Source organism: Pelodiscus sinensis, chromosome 1 (assembly GCF_049634645.1).
Source record: "Pelodiscus sinensis isolate JC-2024 chromosome 1, ASM4963464v1, whole genome shotgun sequence".
NCBI lineage: Eukaryota > Metazoa > Chordata > Testudines > Trionychidae > Pelodiscus > Pelodiscus sinensis.
This window is the reverse complement of record NC_134711.1, coordinates 233,113,845-233,136,456: the sequence shown is the minus strand read 5'-3', so window position 1 is coordinate 233,136,456 and position 22,612 is coordinate 233,113,845.

Below are 22,612 nucleotides of genomic sequence, written 5' to 3'. Positions count from 1 at the left end.
AGATCCTGCAAGGTGTCCTCCTCACCCTACAGCTCGAAGAGGGACAGGATCTCTGCTCCATACCAGGAAGGTGCCTGCCTCTTGGTTCCCCTGGGTGGGTACTCAGACACCTGGGGCTGTTCCCTGCAAAGGCCAAGGAGGTTGCGGAGGCTTGAGGCTGGGCCATGGGTGGTAAGGCCTCACCTCATGTGGTGAGGTGCTGCTCTCAGGCCAGCTTCCTGCCACAAGGCTTTGTCCAGAGTGCGTGCAGCTTTAAGAGGGGCCAAGAGACAGGAACTTTAGAGTTCTGATTAATTTGGATGGAGTGTCCACCAGGGCACCTGCGTTATTTCCTGGAGGCCTCTTCTTTTGAAACCCTCCTCCTCCCCATCCACACACGCCTTTTTCCAAAAGAGCTCTTTTGGGAAAAGGCTTCTTCCTCATAGAAAAAGGATTACCAATGCCAGAAAACCCCCTCTTTTCTTACGATTTACTTTAGAAAGAATGAGATTGCAGTGTGGACGTAACTCAGGTTTTTGTTGGGAAAATGGCCGTTTTTTTTACTCTAGTGTAGACATGCCATAAGCCACCTTTTCTCTCCTCTTCACCTGCCTTTCTTTAGACGAATGCAGAAGAAGAGTATGGGAGAAGCTATTGGAAGTAGTTACTCCTGACATACACTGCGATAAGTAAGTAAACAAGCAAGCCCCCAAAATATACTTCTTATTACATAATCTGGCAGCAGAACAACCAGAGAATCAGAGGTATTTGTAACTGAATGTGGCTAAGAACATAGACATACTTTATTGTTTATAAATGTCAATGTTCCCATTCTTTTTGAAGCACTCCACATACATGTTCTTAAGAACTTAAAGAACCTAAACAGTTTGTACTTCATTCTTATATTTACCTACATTTTAAAGACGTGTAAAGCATTAATAACGTTTTTATGAGCAAGTACTTTTCCAAAATACTTTGGAAACCAATCACTAAACCTATCATGTCCCTCCTAACTTGCCCAATTTCTGGGTGGCCCCCAGAACCCACTTTGGCCTTGCTGTTGCACTAACCAGGGAAGGTGGCAGCTCTGTCCCCCGTCTTCTGATTGGTCCCTGCATCTGGCCTGAGGGATGCCCAAGACTGAGTCAGTATGGTGGTGGCGGTGGGATTGCAGCGGAAAAGAAGCAGGCAGACACATACCTCTCAGAGAGTCCTGGGAATACAGGAATCGGAAGTATTAGCATTTGCACTTGTGAATTCAAAAGTATTATTTCTACAGTATACTGGCACTATAAGTACTTCTGTGATGGTGTACTTGGCATTTATACTTAAGCCTTTAAAATCAGTATTTACAGCAATATTGATCAATTCTTTCACTCAAAAAAGCAAATGTGTTGGTTTTTTGTAGTTTGTTTGTTTTACAGTTTTTAGCTTTTTATTCAAAAAGAGGGAAAGAAGAAGAGCTCAAATATCATTACTGCAGTTACACATCTATCCATTGAAAAGATTCATTCACAGGACTCAAGTGAGGTATTTTTAGCAACATCCATAGGCAGAACTTGCACACCAGGTACAATATATATATATATATATATATATATATATATATATATATATATATATATATACATATAGATATATATATATATATATATATATATATATATATATATATATATAAATGGAACACAAACAATTTATAATGGAGCAGAATAGAATGACAGATCAAGAACCACAGTTATTGTTAAAGTGCTTTGTAAAAACCTCCTTTGGTATTTTAAGATGGGTGATTGGACATTAGGCAGTGTCTGAGCATTGCAAAAGCCTTTCACATCTGGAGACCCCACTTCAGCTCCTATATAAATTGTAACGAAAATGAGCCAGTATTTTCTGTTTCATACACAAAAGAACAGGAAAAAACCAATACTTTAGATGTCATGGTAACTCTTTGTTTCTACAATATGTGTCAAATTTCATGTGGATGAGAAGGAATACATTTTAGGTCTGCCTCATCAGGTTCTGTCAGTTGATATAGCTCCACTGACTTCATGGAGCTGCAAGTATTTACACTAGTCATTAATTCTTAATTCACATTTATTCTAGAATGAATTCTAGCTCACTTGGCCCTCGTCTACATGGGAGTTATTTTGGAATAACCTCCCTTATTTCAAAATATCAGGCAGAGCATCCACACTACCAAAGGCTGGTTATTTCGAAATCTGTACTCCTGCTTTCCTTGAGGAATACCGCTTATTTCAAAATTGTTATTCCAAAATAGCATGAGTATGGATGATCCGGTGCTGCTAATTTGAAATAATTGGCCTCCAGAGACCTGTCACAGCTGCATTTGTGGCTGCTCTGGCCACACCTGCCAGCTCCACTGCTCCCCTTCTCCTGTGGAGCTTAAAGTTGCAGGCTGCAGGAAAAGGGCTTGTGGCAAGCTTTGCCAGCCCCATGCCACACTGCACCATCCCAGGAGCCATGGCCGACCCCAGTGCTCCCTCTGAGCCCCCCATGGCTTCCAGCACTCCTGCAGCACCCTCAGCTGCCACAGGCCAGGTACACAAGAGACCACTGGCCTGGGCTGGTGTGGAGATCCTGGATCACATTGAGGTCTGGGATGAGGAGACCAACCTCCAGGATCTCCACACCAGGAAGACAAACACTAATGCCTATAGCTGGATGGCTGCCGGCCTGACTGAGAAGGGACACACCTGGACCCTTGACCAGGTCTGAATGAAAATCTAAGAGATTCAGCTGGCCTACAATAAGGCCACACACCTCGCCCCCCCCTCCTCCAGTGGGCAGAGGTAGAAGTTCTTTCTCTGTGGAATACCGCCAGTGACGGATCCAGCATGTGCAGGACACAGAAGAAAGCTGAGCCACCCTATCCCCTCCTGCCCCCCACAGGCTCCTGGCCTGGCCACCATCTTCCCATGCCTGCTTGTCTGTAGGCCGTGAGTATAGTGATGCTCCCCTGGGACTTCTGTGCTCCTGCTAGAAAGTGCCTGCGGTGTAGGCAACATATGGCATTGCTTGAAGCACATTGCCACCGTCTGAACTGAGACCTTCACTGTCGGCTCAGAGATTAGGGCTAGGCTTCATACACAGTGTCTCCTGGAATGACTGACCTTGTCACTTTTCTTCACAGCTAGGGCAGGCGTGAGCATGGCACATTCATCACCTCCTATGCCATCTTCCTGACTCTGCAGGATCCGCTGGAGGAAGAGAGCCCAGGAAGACCTGCTGCATGAGCAGATGGCCTGCCTCTAGTCCCTTGTCTGGGGGCTTGACATGGAGTGCCGGGAGTGGGCAGCTGACCGGGAGGAGCACTGGACAGACCAGGAGCAGTGGAAGGCCACCTAGGACCAGCTAGTGCACCAGCACGAGGCCATGTGCTCCTCCCTCACTTCGGTGAGAAGCGCATGACCTTGTGCATGGAGCAGGCCACCAGCCACACCCCTGCTCCTGCCCCTGCCTTCACCTCCGACCCCCGGTTTCCACTCCTAGCCCCTCCAGGGGCTACCAAGGCCCCAGAACACAGGAAGATGAAACCCCAAGGTCAGCCAAAGCCTCCCAACCTGACCAAGGCAGGTGCCACTCTCAGCCCCATCTCTGAGTCCCCTCGCCACCCCCTTGCCATTCCAGGTTCTTTCCCCAGTCCCTGCCCTGTTATATATCCCCCAAATAAGCACACTTTTTTAAAAAAGTCTTTTTTATTTTTTTCTGCAAGGGAATGGAGAAGGTGGGAAAGGAGGGTAGGGTAGGGGAGAGGTGGGGAAGAAAAGCAAACAGATGGAATGTAGGGGCTCCTTGTGGAGAAACACAAGGGAGAGTCTCACAGCTGGCCTGGGCTGAAACCCTCCCTCAAGGCCTCCCTGGATGTGCTCATTGAATGGAACGGGTGTCTGGCTGCTCATAAGCCCTGGCCAGTCATTCAGCTTCTGTCCCCCACCCTAGCAGGGGAGTCTCCCCCTTGCCCTCCCGGAGGTTATGGATCACATAGCAGGCCGCCACCATGAAGGGAATGTTGCACTTGCTGAGGTCCAGGTGGGTGAGGAGACTCCCAAACCTTCCCTTTAAGCAGCCAAACACGCACTCCACCAGCATGTAGCACCTGATCAGTTTGGCGTTGAAGTTCTCCTTGGTGTGGTCCAGGATGCCTGTGTAGGGCTTCATCAGCCAGGGGATCAAGGGATAGGCTGCATCACCCAGGATGCAGATGGGCATGTCCATGTTCCTGACTCTGAAGGGACAGTCGGGGGAAAAAGTGCCAGTGTGCATCTTCTGGAACAGGTATAAGTTCTGAAAGATGCAGGTGTCGTGCAATTTCCCTAACCAGCCAACACTACTGTTGGTGAAGCATCCCTTGTGATCCACCATGGCCTACAGCACCATGGAGAAGTACCTCTTCCTGTTTATATAGTCCAAGGCATGGTGGTCGGGGGCCAGCATGGGGATGTGTGTGCTGTCTATGCCCCCCCGCACAGTTGGGGAAGCCCATGCTGGCAAAACCACCCACAATGGTGTTGATGTTGCCCATAGTGATGAACCTCCATAGCAAGACATTGTTGATGACCTTGGCTACCTGCAGGAGCAGAGCCCTGACTGTGGATTTCCCACACCAAACTGGCTCCCGACAGAGTGGTTGCTGTCTGGAATGGATAACTTCCATAGGGCAATGGTGCTGTGCTTCTGCAAGGGGATGGCAGGTTGCATTCAGGTGTCCTGTCACCTGAGGGCATAGGCAAGCCACTCACAGAGCTCTGGGAAGGTGGCCTTCTGCATGCAGAAGCTCTGGAGCCACTGCTGGTTGTCTCATAACTGCAGGAAGATGCAGTTCCATCAGTGGGAACTGATCTCCCTTCAGCAGAAGCAGCATTCAATGGTGTCCAGAGGACTAAGGAGCATTTGCAGCAGCAGGAGTGTCAGGACCTGGGTGAAGAGGTCCTTCATTTTGGGCTGGTCCTTTTCCTGCTGGAGCAGCATGTGGACTGTTTGGACAAACTGTGCTATGAGGCGCAGCATGAGGCCCATGAGCCTGTCATTGCTTTACAGCTGTTCCGGCTCCATGTTGTCAGTGCTGTGGCATCCGCAAGGGCAACCAGAGCACACTGCATTTGTTTGGTGTTCTGTGAGGGGGGAGGCAGTGTAGGAGTGGCATGTGAGATGCAGCCTGTCATGGTCATGAGGGATGGCCAGCAGGCTGAGGACTAAGGGGTTAACCGTACCTAGCCAGGTAGCAGTCAGCCAATAGAAATGCAGGTAGGAATTTCAAACTGGGATGAAGGAATTTTTGTTTTTTCCCTCCTTTGTCCCTGGTCAGTTGACTCTCCAGATACTTAGGGGGATAGGCAACATGTCTCTCTCCAAGAAAAGACTCTTCACTAACTGTAAGTAGGGTAAAGTTTAGATAAATCCATTGGGTTTTATTGTTTATGGTTTGGGAATGGGAATCTGATGTCTGTGCATTTAAAAAATGGATTTTCCTCTCCTTTGTAACTAAGTTTTTGGCCCACAGGAGTCCCCCATAACTATATTAATTGGTGACTTTTCCATCTAGTCATTATGCTTGTAACAGGAGTATTGTGGTGATAATAAAAGTTCTTTCTTCTCAGATTCCCATTCCCAAACCATAAAACAATGAAGCCTAACGGATGTATCTAAAACTTTACCCTACTTACGGATAGTGAAGAGTCTTTTCTTGGAGAGAGACATGTTGGAGAGAGACATTCTTGGAGAGAAACCAAAAATTCCTTTGTCCCAGTTTGAAATTCCTACCTGCATTTCTATTGGCTGACTGCTAGCTGGCTAGGTACAGTTAACCCCTTAATCCCCAGGCTGCTGGCCATCCCTCATGATCATGACACAGCCGTAGAAAGGAGCCCCTGTAATCACATGTCACAGATTGCCGGACCAAGCAGCCACAGGAAGTATTTGCCCTCCTGGTACTCTTGCTGGAGTGCTTCCAGGGGCTCTAAATCTGAGGCAGGCTCCAATCAGTGTGGACACGCTACTTCAAAATAATTCTGAGTTATTTTGATGTTCCCCCCCATAGTGGGGATGCGCTGTTTTGATTTTGTTATTTTGGGACTTCTTATTTCGATTTTACTTATTTCGAAATTATTTCCTAGTGTAGACATGCCCTTGATTCCCACACTAGTCAGTGGGAGTCTATCAGCTGAACTGGGCCTCATTTATTCTTAGATACATGTCAGATTCTTCCAAAATGGCTGATAAAAATCTAAGCAAAATGTAAAAGAATCTATAAACAGCCATAAACTTGGATGAAGATCCTATAGAAATATCCAAGGCATTTAATGTACTGTAAATTAACTTAGAATATGAAGGCTGAAAAGATGAAAATACAAAATGCTATCACCTAACATAAAGGCTCTGTGTAAAAAGAATAATTTAAAGAATGAAAAAAGGCTTCAACTAGTAAATGGACTGATATATTGTAAGGTTTGACGATTCAGCTGAGTGTCCTTAGGAATCTGACCCTAATTCAGCACCGAAGTCTATTGCACTATTCAGGTGCTTGAAAAATTAAATCTTCTAGAAGGGAAGAGTGTTCCAATCTAGGTCTTTGGATCATGTCATTCTTTGGTTTCTATGGTCTTAGTTATAGATCTTGATGTGGCCAGCAGATGCAGTGGATTTGTTCCAGTGTCACTGATGCCACTGGTCATTACGTTGTCAACTTCAATAAGAGCAGAATTAGGCCATCTAGTTACAAATGTCACTACAATTTTGAACTAATCCGTGATTTTTAAGCTACTTTTATGGAATATATAACTTTGTTTTAATTCAAATAGATATGTTTCTGATGTTTGTTTACTTTTAAGATTTATCAAGTATTTTGGAGAGGAATGGAAGATGGGACCCAGACTGGGGAAGGAGATTAAAGTTTGCCTTCCATTTGAGAAATATTCAGTCCTTTAGAGTTCTTCATAAACACATAAAAGATCAGAAAGCTAAATACTGCCATGGACAGATGTTCCTAATATAGTCTCATCAGACATGCTAGGAATGTTTGAGTTTGATTTTTGAAATACTGTTAACTATTTTACGTGGGGGTCTTGTTGAAGGTAAGCAGAGTATTGGTGTTTAGTGATGCAGGTGACAGCAGTTGTTAATTTTGGGGTAGAGGAAAGAAAATTCAGAATTCTGAGGGAGACTGGCAGATAGTTTTGTGTGTTCATTTGAGGAATTTATGCAAGCTCCCTCTCATTCTAATGAGTAGGAAAAAACAGAGGACATTGAAAAAACAAGAGCTTAAGCCCTGATTCAGACACATGCTAAAGCATATCTTTATTCAGCACAGCACTTTTCCCCATACTTCACTTTAACCACATGCTTAAATCCCATTGACTTAAGCATGTTCTTAAATGCTGTCTTGAATAGGGGTGGTTTGTTGAATCTGGGCCTACAACAGTAACAAACTGAGCTCTATGTTCATTTAATAATAATAATTTGCACTTATGTAGCACCTCTCTTATTATCTCAAAGGGCTTTGCAAACATTAATGAATTAAGCCTCCTTATACCCCAGCGATATAGGAAAGTGTTATTATCCCCATTTTATATACAAGGGAACTAGTATCAGGTTGAAATCACTTGCCCCAGGGGATGGAAGACAGTCTGTGACAAAATGAGGCATATCACCCAATCTGAATATCCAGTTCTGTGCTTTATTCACAAAACCATCCTTCCCACTAGATTAGTCTAAAATAAGCAAAAGGAAATGTAATTTGATGCCTTCATTTAAGGCAAAGGTATCTTCATTTAGATCTCCAGTCATTTTTTCTGTAAAACATGCAGATTTTGAAAGAGTGGAAGTACAGTTATGTCTAATCTGTTGCCTGAGTTACACACAAAAGTTTGATGTACACAGCCAGGTGACTAAAATAATGAAAGTGATAGATTAGTGTATTGATGCATAATCATTGTCTAGAATGCAGAATTTATGAGCAGCATAATTTTGAGAACAATACTTGTAATTAAAGATGTGCTGGTTACAAAAACAAAACAAAACAAAACCACCTTTGTGTATAACACCAATTAATTACTTTCCCCAATGAGACAAGCTCTTAAATGTCTATGCTGCTATTTATATCTGACCACATTCAGAAATGATATGAAATAAGTATTGTTTAGCAGTATTATTTTGTTTTAGGGTAGTGTAAATACCTCCTTTCAGATAACATCTCTTGAATGAATTAAAATCTAACCACTTCTAGAAGACTAGGATATAAACCACTGTTGTCATTAGGATGAAAGAGAATTATAGGCAGACAAACGCTGTTTCATGAGTTCCTCTATCTAGCTTACCTATCTTCCTACTCATGTCATTTTGATTTTGCACATTTTTAGATTCACTAAAAGGTGGTTTCATGCTCAGAGTTTGTATTAACCAAAACCCAATGTAGATGGTGTTGCAAAAACAAATTAAAAACACCAATGCCTCTGACCATCTCTAATTAAAATAAGATACAAGATATGACCCTGATTCTGAAAGTGTCTGAGCACATACCCTTTAACGTTGCTCTCTCTCTCTCTCCCTCTCAGGCTCTCAGCACACTTATTCATCACTGAGGTCACCACAAGGAGTCTCAGTAACAACAGCTTTTTGGGTCCGTTTCTGCTGGCAGCTGGGGCCCCTTGTTAAGGTAGTTAGACCTCCCCTCCTAGCAATGGCAAGGAGGCTCCTGGCAGCTCCATCTAGCAATTTACATGGTCTGACAGACATGTGGTATGACTCTTCTCTTCTCAAGAAGTGGGTCTGCACCACAAAAGCTCATCAGCTAATAAACTATCTTGTTAGTCTTTAAAGTGCTACATGACTGCTTTTTTTGCTTCATAAATCTGTTTTCCACATGACCTGCCACCATCCCAGATGGTCAGAAAGTGCAGTTTGAGAACCACTGGACTAAAAAGTGGTCTCACCCACCCAGCCTTTAAAAGCATTGAGCAAATATATAAGCACACAAGAAGCACATGCGCAAGATATGATACCTTTCTAACTATAAGAATGGATAAGCACTAGACCAGGCTTCCAAGAAGCTTGCGGAATCCACATCATTGGATTGTTTGAGAAGAGGTTAGACAAACACCTCTCATGGACGGCCTAGGTGTTCTTGGTCCTGCCGCAGCATGGAAGGCTGGACTAGAAGACCTCTCAAGCTTCCTTTCAGTCCTGTATTTCTATGATTCACACCAACAGCAAAATGAACATTCTCACCCAGATAATGGCACATTTAATACTTCTGAAATGTCACATATGCCCTTGGAATAAAGCAACAGAAAGTTTCCTTTAAAATCATTGGCAATGCTGTTGACAAATAAAACTTGCCATATCACTGTAGGCTATTTTGCGTATTCACTAGTGAGTGAGAATGATTGAAGGAATGGCTGGGTTTCATGTTTTTTTCCAAGCTGTCACACAAGGTCTCTGCTACAGCTCAGCCATCCATGGAAGGTCAGGAGTCATCTTCTGGCAATTGTATCTTTCTTTTGAGCCACAGAAATATTCTCCACATCTGTATCAGCTGCTCAGAGTGACAAGAGCTGCAATGGTGTCCACATATACACAATTATACAAGCAAGTGCAACTGTTAGTGGGTTTTTACCCTCTTTTCTCACAATATCTACATGTTGAGAAATCAAATCTGACATATACTGCGACAGCGGTTGCTGATAGGCAACCCACATATAGTCATATGTGATCTTGGAACAGCAAGAGGCCCAAAGGCCAGGATTTCTGAGATGTCAGCCTTCCCTCAGCACACATCAGGAGTATGCAGAAGTCATCTTGTTTTAATCAGAGCACTCTAGCTAACTGTGAAGTTCAAACCTTTTAGTCTGAAAATAGCCCCACCAACACTGCAGAAGGAAATGCATCGTTCAGAAAGTTGTGATCTTGTAAAAACAGAGTTTTGGAATTGAAACTATTCTGTAAGTTTAATGATTGCTACCTCTGTAAGAGTATGTCTACACTGCCACCCTAGTTCGAACTAGGGTGGCTAATGTAGGCATTCGAACTTGCAAATGAAGCCTGGGATTTAAATATCCCGGGCTTCATTTGCATGTTCCCCGGCACCGCCATTTTTAAATGTCCCGTAGTTCGAACTACCTGCCCACGGCTACACACGGCATGGACTAGGTAGTTCTAATTAAAGCTCCTAATTCGAACTACCGTTAAACCTCCTTGCAGGAGGAATAATGATAGTTCGAATTCGGAGCTTTAATTAGAACTACCTACTCTGTGCTACCTCATTTCCCCCTCTCTGAAAACAGCTTTTGCTCTCTTTCCATTCAGGAATAGAAGGACGTGACAGAATACAAGGTTATCCTCAGACAGATTCTTTCAGGATATGTCTACACTGCAGAGTTTTTCTGGAAAAATGGCCATTTTCCTGGAAAAACTATACTTATGGACACACTGCAATTGCATTTTTTCGACAGAAAGTCAAAAGAACTCAGGTTTTTTTCCGACAGCGGTAAACCTCTTTCTACGAGGAAGAAACCTTTTTTCTGAAAGAGCTCTTTTGGAAAAAGGCATGTGTGGATGGGGAAGAGGCTTTTATTTTTTAAATAAGAAGCCTCCAGGAAAACACATTCCATCCACAGCAATCAGAACTTAAATGCAAAACAGCGTTCAATGAGTGTGGATGCCATCTTTCGAAAAAGCACATTGCTTTTTCTTCTGGAAAAGTGATAGAAATGTAGCCGTGTTAGTCTGGTGTAGCTGAAACAAAATACAGGACTATGTAGCACTTTAAAGACTAACAAGATGGTTTTTTAAGTCGACTTAATTACCTGCATCCTGCTTCAAAAGCCTTTTAAGACTGCACGTGAAAGAGAATCCTCTGAACTGTTATTCATGCTAAAATTCGACACTTTACACCTGAGTCTGAATAAAGGATCTAGTTATCTTACCCATTACAAAGATAGCTTCCCCAATCATCACCTCTAATATCATTAACTCACAGACATTTATCTTCCCTCCCCCATCCCCCTTGTGTTCTGAAATTTGATTTGTCCTTTTCATATGTGTTCATTTTTTTAATTGTATCCTTTGGTATATATGGTTGTGACAATTTTCTTCCACTATTTGATCTGAGGAAGTGGGTCTGGCCCACGAAAGCTCATCATCTAATAAACCATCTTGTTAGTCTTTAAAGTGCTACATAGTCCTGTATTTTGTTTCTTCTGGAAAAGCTTCTTCTGAAAGTAGTCTGCAGTCTAGACATAGCCTCAGTGTGTGTTTCTAATATATCTTTATCAGACTCAAGCAACACAGATTTGTATAGCTACAGAGACAGATATATGTCTTCAAATACACTGTACTTACATTTAGGTAAGGGTACTAGATTTCTTGGTGAAATCAGGGGGCACTCATCCTACTTGCAATAACTTATACATGAATGACTATATTAAAATTAGAACTTTAAATAGATTGCTGATGATTTGACATCCAATTTTTCCTGAGAGCAGATTCTCAGGCATCAAGGAAATCAGAACAGAAGAGCCAGATGTGAAGATGTGCACATAAACAGGCTCTGAGACATAGAAGCTCTGTTTCTCAGCTGGTACAAGTCTGAATTACTCAATTGATTTCTGAGACAGTGTGAGAGAGGGGTGGGGCAAAATATGTATAACCATACTTCAAATTATCATCTATTAAACTTTGATGTTGTAACTGATATTTATTTAAGATTTTAGCTTGTGTACATTTTTCCATCATAGAAACATGGGCTGCATTCAGATAGTTTGCTGCCTTTCATTTTTATTTTCCACAATAAAGTTTTCTTGTAATACCATTGCTCTTTTTCTACAAACATTTGATCTGTTCCATTTGATATTTTGTACTCTGAAGGCATTCCAGAAGCCAAAATGCCTTTTTTTGCATCTATATTTGGTGTAAAAATTGTGGCTGTCTGTCTGATGTAGATCCTGCCACAGATGCCATACCTGCATCGTTGCCAGATTTGACTACTATAATGCTTTCTTCACTGGGCTACTGCTGATTAACAGCTGAAAGCTGGAAGTGGGGCAGAATGCAGCCGTCTGTTTGTTTCATGGTGTTAGTTACCAGAAGCACAAGACACTCAAAAGTTTGCAATAACCAGTTCCATGTGCAGTTCTGGGTTTTTACATTGATTTATAAAATTCTATATATGTCCCTGGTTCAGCCATGAAGCCCGGTATCACACACAAATACCTGTAAGCTTGAAGATGACATAAAGAGAGACATGGATATTTGACTGGTATCAGAAAAGAAGCAACACTGGCTACAAAAAAGGAATCAATGACATGAAATTTCAGTAAATTCTAAGTCACATTAAGTGTGGCTGGCCCAAGAGTCTAAAGGACAGTAAAGAAGTGACAAATGATGGCTTTGTGGTGTATGGACAATGAAACAATTCAAATGGCCTCACGGTTAAAGACAACTGCATCATCATTCCAAATGAAATTAGAGGAGAAATACTCAATCTTATCCGTTAGGGAAATCAAGGATTAACCAAATTCCATGAACAGGCCAACCAGTGAGTGTGGTGGACAGGCATCAGCAAGGACATAAAGAAGAGACTTGGAAGAGACTTCCTGCAGATTTTTCCAAATTCAGAGTATTCCTGGTTGTCGTGGACTATTTTTCCAAGTAGAAATGATGTATTGAAATGATGTATTAGCAAGACATAACATGTTAGAGAAAGTGAAGTGCACTCTTGCTCACTTCCACATTCCAGAAATGACTAGTGGCAGAACACAAATCACTGTTGCGGAATGTGAGCCATTCCATACAAAATAAAATGTTTCTCGTATTACTTTCTGGTGCACGTTACCCACAAGCAAATGGAGTGTCTGAAAAAGCTGTACAGATAGCCAAGAAATGTGTACAGCAAGAAGATCTTGCTCTTTTGAGTTACAGATAAACGCCAGTAGCAGATGCTGGATTTAGTACAACACTGCTCCTAATGGGAAGACAACTCAGAACTACAGTTCCAACTTTGGAAAAGAGGGCAGACAAGAAGAGAGTAGCCAAATTGGATAAAAAGGCAAAAATAGTCTATGTCCACTTTTATCCCAGACAGCACTCAGTTAGAGGACTGCCGGGTCAAGAACCAGATGACTGTGTTTGTGTCAAATTGGATAGAGAAAAAGGAATTCAATGTTTAGATTATATAAGATTGAGACACTGACAGTGAAAAGTTCAGCAGAAACTGTCAACATCCATAGTCTGTTCCTCAGTAAGAACAAACAGCAAAGCAAACACTGCAGATGCAGAGCAAGGAAAAGGAGACTCCAAGATTCCAAGCGAACCCCAACCAATCATTGCAACTAATGGAAAACCAGATGACCAATGTTGCATGTTTAGGTTTTGTAATTGAAAAACCAATACAATTCAGAGACACTTGTCAGACTGATTCGTATTGAACTTCAAAGATAGAAGGATGGGGCATGTTTTGTAAACAATAGGAATGTAGACCTAAAAGGAGAACATGTAAACAGAATGCTAAACAGTGTTATACTGTTCAGCCATTAAGTGGTACTGTGTATAAAATACCTAGTTGAAATTAACATTAGCCATACCTGGCAGAACATGAAAGGATATTATACTGAGCACATCCAGTCCGTACCTTACTAAGAAGTAATATGCAAGAAGTCCATGACAATATGGGTCTTAACTGTATGCGAGTCTCCTCTTCCTGTGCACCAATACAATATCTGAGGTCAGGTGATGTACTCTCACTCCTAGATTCTGAGTCTGAATGGCAGGAGGCTTCTTTTACTGAAGTTTCCCAAGAGTTTACTCCAGACTGATGATGTGGTGAATTCCATTTTATAGGTTACTGGGATGCTAAGTTCTTTTTTTATTCTATTCCTGATTGCTCAGAGGGCTTGCCAATCTGGTCAGCCTCTGCCCTCCATCCTGGCAGGAACATTTCCCCCTTCCTTTCACATGTATTGTGAAGGACACAGCATGCAGACACCACTTGGGGGATGTTCTGCTCCCTGATGTCTAGTTGGGTGAGGAGGCAGCGGAGCCTCGGCTTCAGAGGCCTGAAAGTGTCCTCTACCGCCATGCGGGCCCTGCTGAGCCTGGCATTGAAGTGTTCCTTGGTGTGATCAAGGTGTCCAGTGTAGGGCTTCATTAGCCAGGGCAACAGAGGGTAGGTTGTGTCTCCCACAATGCACATTGGCACGTCCACGTCCCTAACTCTGATGGTGCAATTGGGGAAAAAGTATCGGCTTGAAGCTTTGTAAACATGCTTGAGTTGTGGAAGATGCGGGTGCCTTCTCCGACCACACGACATAGATGTTGGTGAACTGATTACGGTGGCCCATGACAGCTTGCAGGACCATGAAAATGGACCCCTTCCAGTTGATGCATATAGATAGTCAGGAGCCCAGATGGGGATTTGGGTGCCGTCAATAGTCCCCCACAGTTGGGGAAGTCCATGTCAGCAAAGCCAGTGAAAATGGGATCCATGTCACCCAGGTAGATGACCATGTCCAACAGGACAGTGTTGATGGCCCACATCACCTGTAGAAGGAGACAGAATCATAGGGTTGCCAGAGTCCTTGGGAAGTCCTTGAGCCTCCCTCTGTACCTCCCACACACCAGAAGCAACTCCCTACTTACCTCATCCCCCAGCAGGGTTTTGTGAGGATGGAACTGAAAAACCTCCCAAGGAGGGGGCTTCCTCCACCACCATCCCACCCGTTTTCCTAGGGTACCCCTTTCTAGCACTTCACCACCCTCCTGGGACAATAGCACGAGAGCCCCATACCTGTATGACCAGGGCCCCAACAGTTGATCTCCCCACACCGAACGGGTTCCCAATGGATTCGTAACTGTCTGGTGTGGCGAGTTTCCAGAGGGTAATGGCGACCCACTTCTCAAGGGGGATGGTATGTTGCATGTAAGTGTCCCATCGCTTGAGGGCAGGGGCGAGCCACTCACACAACTCCATGAAAGTGTCCTTTCGCATGCGGAACTTCTGGAGCTTCTGTTGGTCCTTCCACTGCTCCATAACGAGCTGGTCCCACCTGTTGGAACTGGTGTCCAGATGCCAGAAATGGTGAGGTCCAGCTACATGAATTGTGCCCACAGAGAGATGATGATGTTCTCTGTGAGGAACTGGGTAATGCATTCCTTCACGTCCTGGAGGGCAGCCTGCAGAAACTGCTGCAGCACGACAGATCAGAGCTGTTGACTGCTTGGAAGCAGGTCCGGCTCCCTGGCTAGAGAGCTGAGGTGTCTGCAAGGGCAACCACAGCAGGCAAAGGAATGGGTTTGCTGTCCCTCAGGGTATGTCTACACTACAACGTTAATTCGAACTAACTTAGTTCTAATTAGTTAATTCGAACTAAGCTAATTCGAACTAACGGATCCAGACTAAAAAACTAGTTCGAATTAGCATTTTGCTAATTCGAACTAGCATGTCCACATTAAGTGGACCCTGAACCGGGGTTAAGGATGGCCGGAAGCAGTGCCGGCAGGGCATCAGAGGAGGACGTAGAGCGTGGAGATGCTGTCTCAGGCTAGCCGAGGGCTGTGCTTAAAGGGTCCCAACCCCCACCCCAGACAGACAGTTCTCAGGGGTGCCCCACTTGCAAAGCAGTCCTGGCTTGGATTGCCCGGAGTACCCACACTGGGCACATCACAGCACTCGGCCATCAGCCTGGCTGCACTTGCCGCAGGCTGCCATCTGAGGAGAGGGTGCAATTGGGGGGCTGCAGGAGAGCTTCCACCCCCAGAAGCCTGCAGAGCCAGCCCAGTCCTCCCCATCGGGGGCTCGTGCCCCATTCCTCCCTCACCTCCTTCCACTTACCCTTCCCTAGGCCCTCTTCTTGATGTACAAAATAAAGATAACGTGTCTTCCAAAATGGAGTCTGTCTTTATTGAACAAAACTGGGGGAGACTGGGAAAAGGAGGTGGGAGAGGGGAAGAGAGAGGGTGGGAGAGGGGAGGGCAACTAAAATGATCAGGGGTTGGGAACAGGTCCCATATGAAGAGAGGCTAAAGAGACTGGGACTTTTTAGCTTAGAAAAGAGGAGACGGAGGGGGGACAGGATAGAGGTCTCTAAAAGCAGGAGTTGGGTGGAGAGGGTGCATAAAGAAAAGTTCTTCATTAGTTCCCATAGAGAAGGACTAGAGGACACCAAAGGGAAAGGAATGGGTAGCAGGCTTCAAACTAGTAACAGAAAGTTGTTCTTCACAAAGCAAAGAGTCAACCTGTGGAACTGCTTGCTGCAGGAGGGTGTGAAGGCTAGAACTAGAACAGAGTTTAAAGGGAAGTGAGATCAAGTCATGGAAGTTGGGTCCATGGAGTGCTATTAGCCAGGGGGTAGGAGTGGTGTCCCTGCCCAAGGTTTGTGGAAGGCTGGAGAGGGATGGCACGAGACAAATGGCTTGGTCACTGTCTTCGGTCCATCCCCTCCAGGGTTCCTAGGGTTAGCCGCTGTTGACAGACAGGCTACTGGGCTAGATGGACCTTTGGTCTGACCCAGGACGGCCATTGTAAGCTCATGGCTCAGGGTCGGGGGTCTCAGTGGACCCCCTTGATTCTCTTGCACACCTGCTCCTGGGTGACCAGGCTGGCAGCTCTCCTGCCCTAGCCGGCCACTTTCCTGTGCCTAGTGCGGAGATCGTGGACAAGGTCCACGATGTCTGCAGTAGCCCAGGCGGGTGCCCACCTCTTGCGGTCCAGGGCAAGCTCCCGGGAGCCACCAGCCTGGTCCCGGGAAGAGGGGGAGGGCTGGGGGGCATCAGGTGGGTGGCTCGATCCATGCCAGGTGCAGGGTCTGCTGGCTGGGTGCTGGCAGGCTTGCACCTGGCACGGGCACCGTAGCCAGCCCGTGCCCCTTTAAGGGGTCCGGGGCCGGGAGGGGGGCATAGAGTTTCCCTGGTGTTGGCCAAAGTGGCCACCAGGGAAACCTGGGGAGGGCTAGCCTCCCACTAGTTCGAACTAGGCTTAATCCTCGTAAAATGAGGTTTACCTAGTTCGAACTAAGCGCTCCGCTAGTTCGATTTAAATTTGAACTAGCGGAGCGCTAGTGTAGCGCCTATTAAAGTTAATTCGAACTAACGTCTGTTAGTTTGAATTAACTTTGTAGTGTAGACATACCCTCAGGGAGGTAGGCAAAAGAGAGGAGCCTGAGACACTCCCCCTTTAAGCACAAGCCTCAGAGAGCTTCAGGCAGCAACTCTGGGAAGTAACTGCTGTCCTGATGCCTTACCTGAAGTTGTTCTGGATGCCTTAAATGTGATTCAGTGTCCAATCAGAGTTGATCCTCTATTTCAAAATAGCTCAGCACTATTTCTATAGGCATTTGCTGTGTAGACACGCTATTTTGAAATAAGCTATTTCGAAGTATTTCTTCTGAAATAGCTCATTCCAAAATAAGCATGCAGTGTAGATATACCCTAGATGTGCTCTTATTTCTATGAACCAATCTTTTGCAGTGGAAACTGGAAAAAAAAGTGCATGGTATTTGAATGTTGCACATTCGTTCACCATCCCTATAATCCTCATTGTATGAGGAAGAAAGGGTGTGTTGAAAGAGGAGGTTTTTCTGAAATTTGGCCTCATGTAGTATAGACCTAGTCTTAATCTTATAAAATAAGATAAGGGACTTCTTAAGAGCCAGATCCTACAACTCTTACTCTTCCTTGTAGTCAATGGCTGTGTCTACATTGGCATCCCTTTCCGGAAAAGGGATGCTAGTGAGACACTTCGGAATTGCAAATCCGTGGGGGATTTAAATATCCCCCGCGGCATTTGCATTTACATGGCTGCCGTTTTTTCCGGCTCGGGGTTTTGGCCGGAGAAAAGCGCCAGTCTAGACGGGATCTTGTGGAAAATAAGCCCTTTTCCGGAAGATCCCTTATTCCTACTTTCAAGTAGGAATAAGGAAAATAAGCCCTTTTCCGGAAGATCCCTTATTCCTACTTTCAAGTAGGAATAAGGGATCTTCCGGAAAAGGGCTTATTTTCCGGAGAATAGCGTCTACACTGGCACTTTTCTCCGGCAAAAACCCCGAGCCGGAAAAAAGCGGCAGCCATGTAAATGCAAATGCCGCGGGGGATATTTAAATCCCCCGCAGATTTGCAATTCCGAAGTGTCTCATTAGCATCCCTTTTCTGGAAAGGAATGCCAATGTAGACACAGCCAATGGGACTACTCACAAGTACTACTAGAGTAAGCAAGGGTCACAGGATGGGATCAAGTCACAATAACTTGACTTAGGCCAGTAATGTCTGTCATGCTGAAATAATTGCATGCCTAAAATTAGACAATACACTAACTTGTTTCTGGAGACCTCCATTTGCAGGTCCCATCACAGTTATAATAGTATGTAAGTCAGGAATTTCTTTTTTTTAAGAACATTAATGATTGATATAGTAATTACAGTCTAAAATCCTTTTGTCTAGGGAAACAACTCTAGAAAAGCATGTATGTGCTTAAATAATCTGCTGAATCTGGACTTCTTCTTGACATTATTATTGTTAAAGAAAAGTATAGTGTATGGAAAGGTAAAACTATGACTCCCAAATAATATCACTAAAGGTAAACGTTACTTCATGCATTAAGTTCTTTTCCTTATTTCTTTTAGTGGTCACACTGGTGAAAGCATGTTTGTGTGAGTTTGTTCTGAGAAGTGTCCTGCTGTCTCTGCCACTTCCTTGTTTCTTTTTCTTAATGTTTTTGGAACTCCTACCATGCTTCTGATACAGGAAAGAATCATGGAATCCTACAGTACATACTAGCTGGCAAAGCTATGGGGTCCCAGGAGGCTTTGGCTAATGGATGTGGCTATGTTGATATGAGTAAGGTGAATGAATTAGGCAATTCCAGACTTTTCCAGTAATTTGCATTATGTTTAATATTGGCTGGTGTTTTTAATTTGGAAAGTCTAATAAGTAGTGGAGAAGCCCATGTAAAGCCACAATGGCAACCTAAGGACTAGCAGTTCAGAAGTTTTCTATCCATGAACAGTGCTGCTCATGTAGTCATTAAAAATGGAAACAAGTTGACAAAAATAGTGATGTAAAAAGGAAGAGTTAGGTTGTTGAGGAGAAAAGATGTGTGGGTGTCATTTTTGTAGCATTTCTAGCAGAAGTTGTTAGAATGTGACATGGGGACTTGCACAGCTGTAAAACAGAGTGAAAATCTAAAGAATGTCCGTGGGAAAATTTACCTCCCCTTTCACCCATACAATGTACCCAGCTGTTTTCTGTATTATATGCAAGTACTTTTTTTCCCCCGGTCTATTTTGCTCCCATTTTGGCAAAAGATCACCACCCTGGAGCCAGATCAGAAGTGTAAGGGTAATATACACTGCCACATTTAAATCAGATGCTAAGAATGAAATTGTTCTTTTTGTCCTCCTTATTCATGAATTCATGAGCAAGACTAAGTATTAATACACAGATGTTTAGTACCTTTCACACTAAACATAATTTAACCTCTTGATGAACATATAATATGTGATCTGGGGAAAGTTATGCTCCATGTTCTGTATATTTTGAGGGTAGAGTGTCAGTTTGTATAAATATTCACAGCTCTATTGTGAAGCAATGACAGCTGACACCAGCTGATGATCTGCCCCGAGTGTGTGTATATCTTGCCAAACTTGTGTTACAGTATATTAATATATTATCCATATTGCGAGATCCTCAACTGTTCATAGATTCCAAGTCCAAAAGGGACCACTGTGATCATCTAGTCTGACCTCTTCTGACACGTCTCCAAAATAATCCCTACAGCACATCTTTTAGGGAAACAAACAATCTTGGTATAAAAATTGTCAGGAATAAAGAATCCACTATGACTTCTGGAAAATGGTTCCAATGGTTAATTACTCTCATACTTTATTTCCAGTTTGAATTTGTGTAGCTTCAACTTCTAGCCAGGGGATCATGTTCAAATATTTATTGCCCATTTAGGTACCTATGACCTGTGATCAGGTTTCCCTTAACCTTCTCCTTGATAAGCTAAGTAGATGACTCTGGAAGCTCAATCACTAGAAGGCATATTTTCTAATCTTTTCATCATTCTTATGGCTCTTTTCTAAAACCAGAATTGGGCACAGTATTCCAGCAATGGTTGTACGAGTGCAAAATATGGAGGTAAAAATAATGAGTCTACTCTTACCTGAGAACTCCTTGTTTATGCATCTCAGGATTGCATTAGTCTCATTAGCTGTTGCAAATCAACATATCTTCACTAGCTTCCTTGGTGCCAAGCATATTTACATACATTGAGGATAATGGCCAAAGATGGCAAAATGACTCAAGCAACAGTATCCCACAGTTTTTGCTGAGATGTGGCTTCTGAACATTGTAATTTAAATCCATTCATCAATAACATTTTCTCTATGTACTACACTTAACTCTTGATCCAAAGTACTTTGAAGCCCATAGGAATCTTTCCTTTGTCTTCAGTGGGGCTTGGGTCACAGCCATAAATTTTAGAGTATTTTAATGATTCTCAAGCAAGTTCTAAATACTGCTATAACCTCAAAATTCCTTTCACTTCAGAAAAGTTCACTCTTCTGTTTTTCCCTTCAAAGTCACAGGGGCTCTGCACATCTAAAAGAAATTATCAGAAGTTGTGGTAAAATACATATTGTGACTTTTTCTTGTCTCAGTTATCTATATTATTGTCATTTCCAGATTGGACTGCTGCAAAATGCTCCATATGAAGCTATAGTTTGAAAACTTCAGATGGTGCAAAATACTCAACTTCTCTGACTGAATGATTAGGATGACATTACACCAAATTTCTATTGACTGCACTGGCTTTCTTCTTATTTCTGGACTGCAGTTCAGGGTGTTGGAATTCATCTCAAGGCTTTGTATAGTTTGGAGCCTTGCTTCCCAAAAAATTGCTTCTGTCCCCGTATTCTGCCCCCATACTTTGTCACTCTGTCCTCATACTCTGAAACCAAAAATCAACTAATAAGCTCATGCTAAGACTCTCTCCATTAACATTTGGATGTGTTACTGGAAGTCATTCTAACTGCAGTGTCTTCAATTCTGGCACTTGCTTCCACCATTGGCCCCAATGCAGGCTGAATTGTTACTTGCCCTTTGAACCGAAGGCTATCTGTATGTTCAGGCTTCTGCCTGAGAATTTGGAGAGGAGTTTTATAAATCTGATTTATTGAATTCAGTAATATTACATTATCTGCTTTTTATATCCATGTGGTTGCGGGTGTGTCTATCTGTATAGATATATAAATTCAAAAAGAAGCCCCAGGAAAACTTTTCCAGAAAAACCTTTAGTAAGTTATTATTAGATTGGCTGGAATTGAGAGTACACTGGATTTTGATTTATCTTCTTTCATACTTCATTTTCTCATCATGCCAGGTAGGTTTTTAGGAAGCAGGTGCTAAAAGGATTAATGTTAAGGAAGTTAACTATAACAGAATCACCACCTCTGCATTATCTCCTCATGACACCAGTGGCTCTGGAGCAGCCCTGCCTCAATTTCCCTCTGAGGTTTCCAGAAATAATTCACAGACACTTTCTTATGGTGAGTAATGCACCCTCTGGCTTTATAGCAGAAAGTTCAAGACACTCTTCAAAGTCCCAAAGAAAAGTCCATCACCACAACACAAGTATCCATCTTCAGTTTCTGTATATTCCGCCCATCCTGGATTTCTTCTTCAGTCCCAGACTACTCTTTGTCAAGCAGTCATTCCAGGCCTTTTGTCACTGGAGTGCTGCCTTCCCTCTAGGGAAAAATCCAAAACTCCTTGAGCTACCTTCTCTCAGGCTCAGTGAGGTCAGCAGGTAAACTCCTCTGATGCTCTCCTGGCTTTCCCAGGACTCTCATGATCTCCTGCAGGAGTCTTGCTAGTCTCTGCAGCTTCTTTAACAAAGTTTCTCTCACATTCTACTTACCGCTCTCTCCTTTATTTATACCAAAGGCCTGACTGTATCACATGACTTCTCTTCATTTTCCCAAGCTAGGGAGGCCTGGGGGTGGGAGTGAGGCTGAAACCCATTTCCCATTAAAAGGTCAGACACTCTGTGACATTGCTTTATCAACTTCAGAATATTTTATATAAAATGTGGTTCCCCAAATAATAGCATTATTCCTAAAATTATTAAAGCAGAGAAATTAGAGGACCTGTTATGGAAGAATAATCAGATTGTGTTTGAGGACTGAGACAGATTCAAGACACATGTTGATGACTTTAAAATGATATCTAATATGTTTATTAGGGAAAACATTGCAGAAAAATTGAGGACCAATTCCTCAACTCATATAAATTGGCATAGTTCCACTGAAGCCACCGAAAAGCTAGTCCTGATTTTTTAAAAAAATGTAATAAGTTCCTGTAATATACTTATTTTTGGCTGGCGAGAAGGTTCTGAAGATCATGATTGATTAGTTGCCTTTTCTGATTTATGAGAGCATTTGAAAAAATTGTATTTTAAATTTAATCTATTAATGGCCACTATTGTCTTTTGCTTACACAATCCTCATAATTTATCTGTTAAGACTTCTGAGTGTCAAATACTTATAGTGTCTTTCAGATCCTCAGGTGGCTGAGATAGGATTCTTTCTTTAATTAAAAGGAAGAAGATTGAGTTTCAGGGTAATTGTGT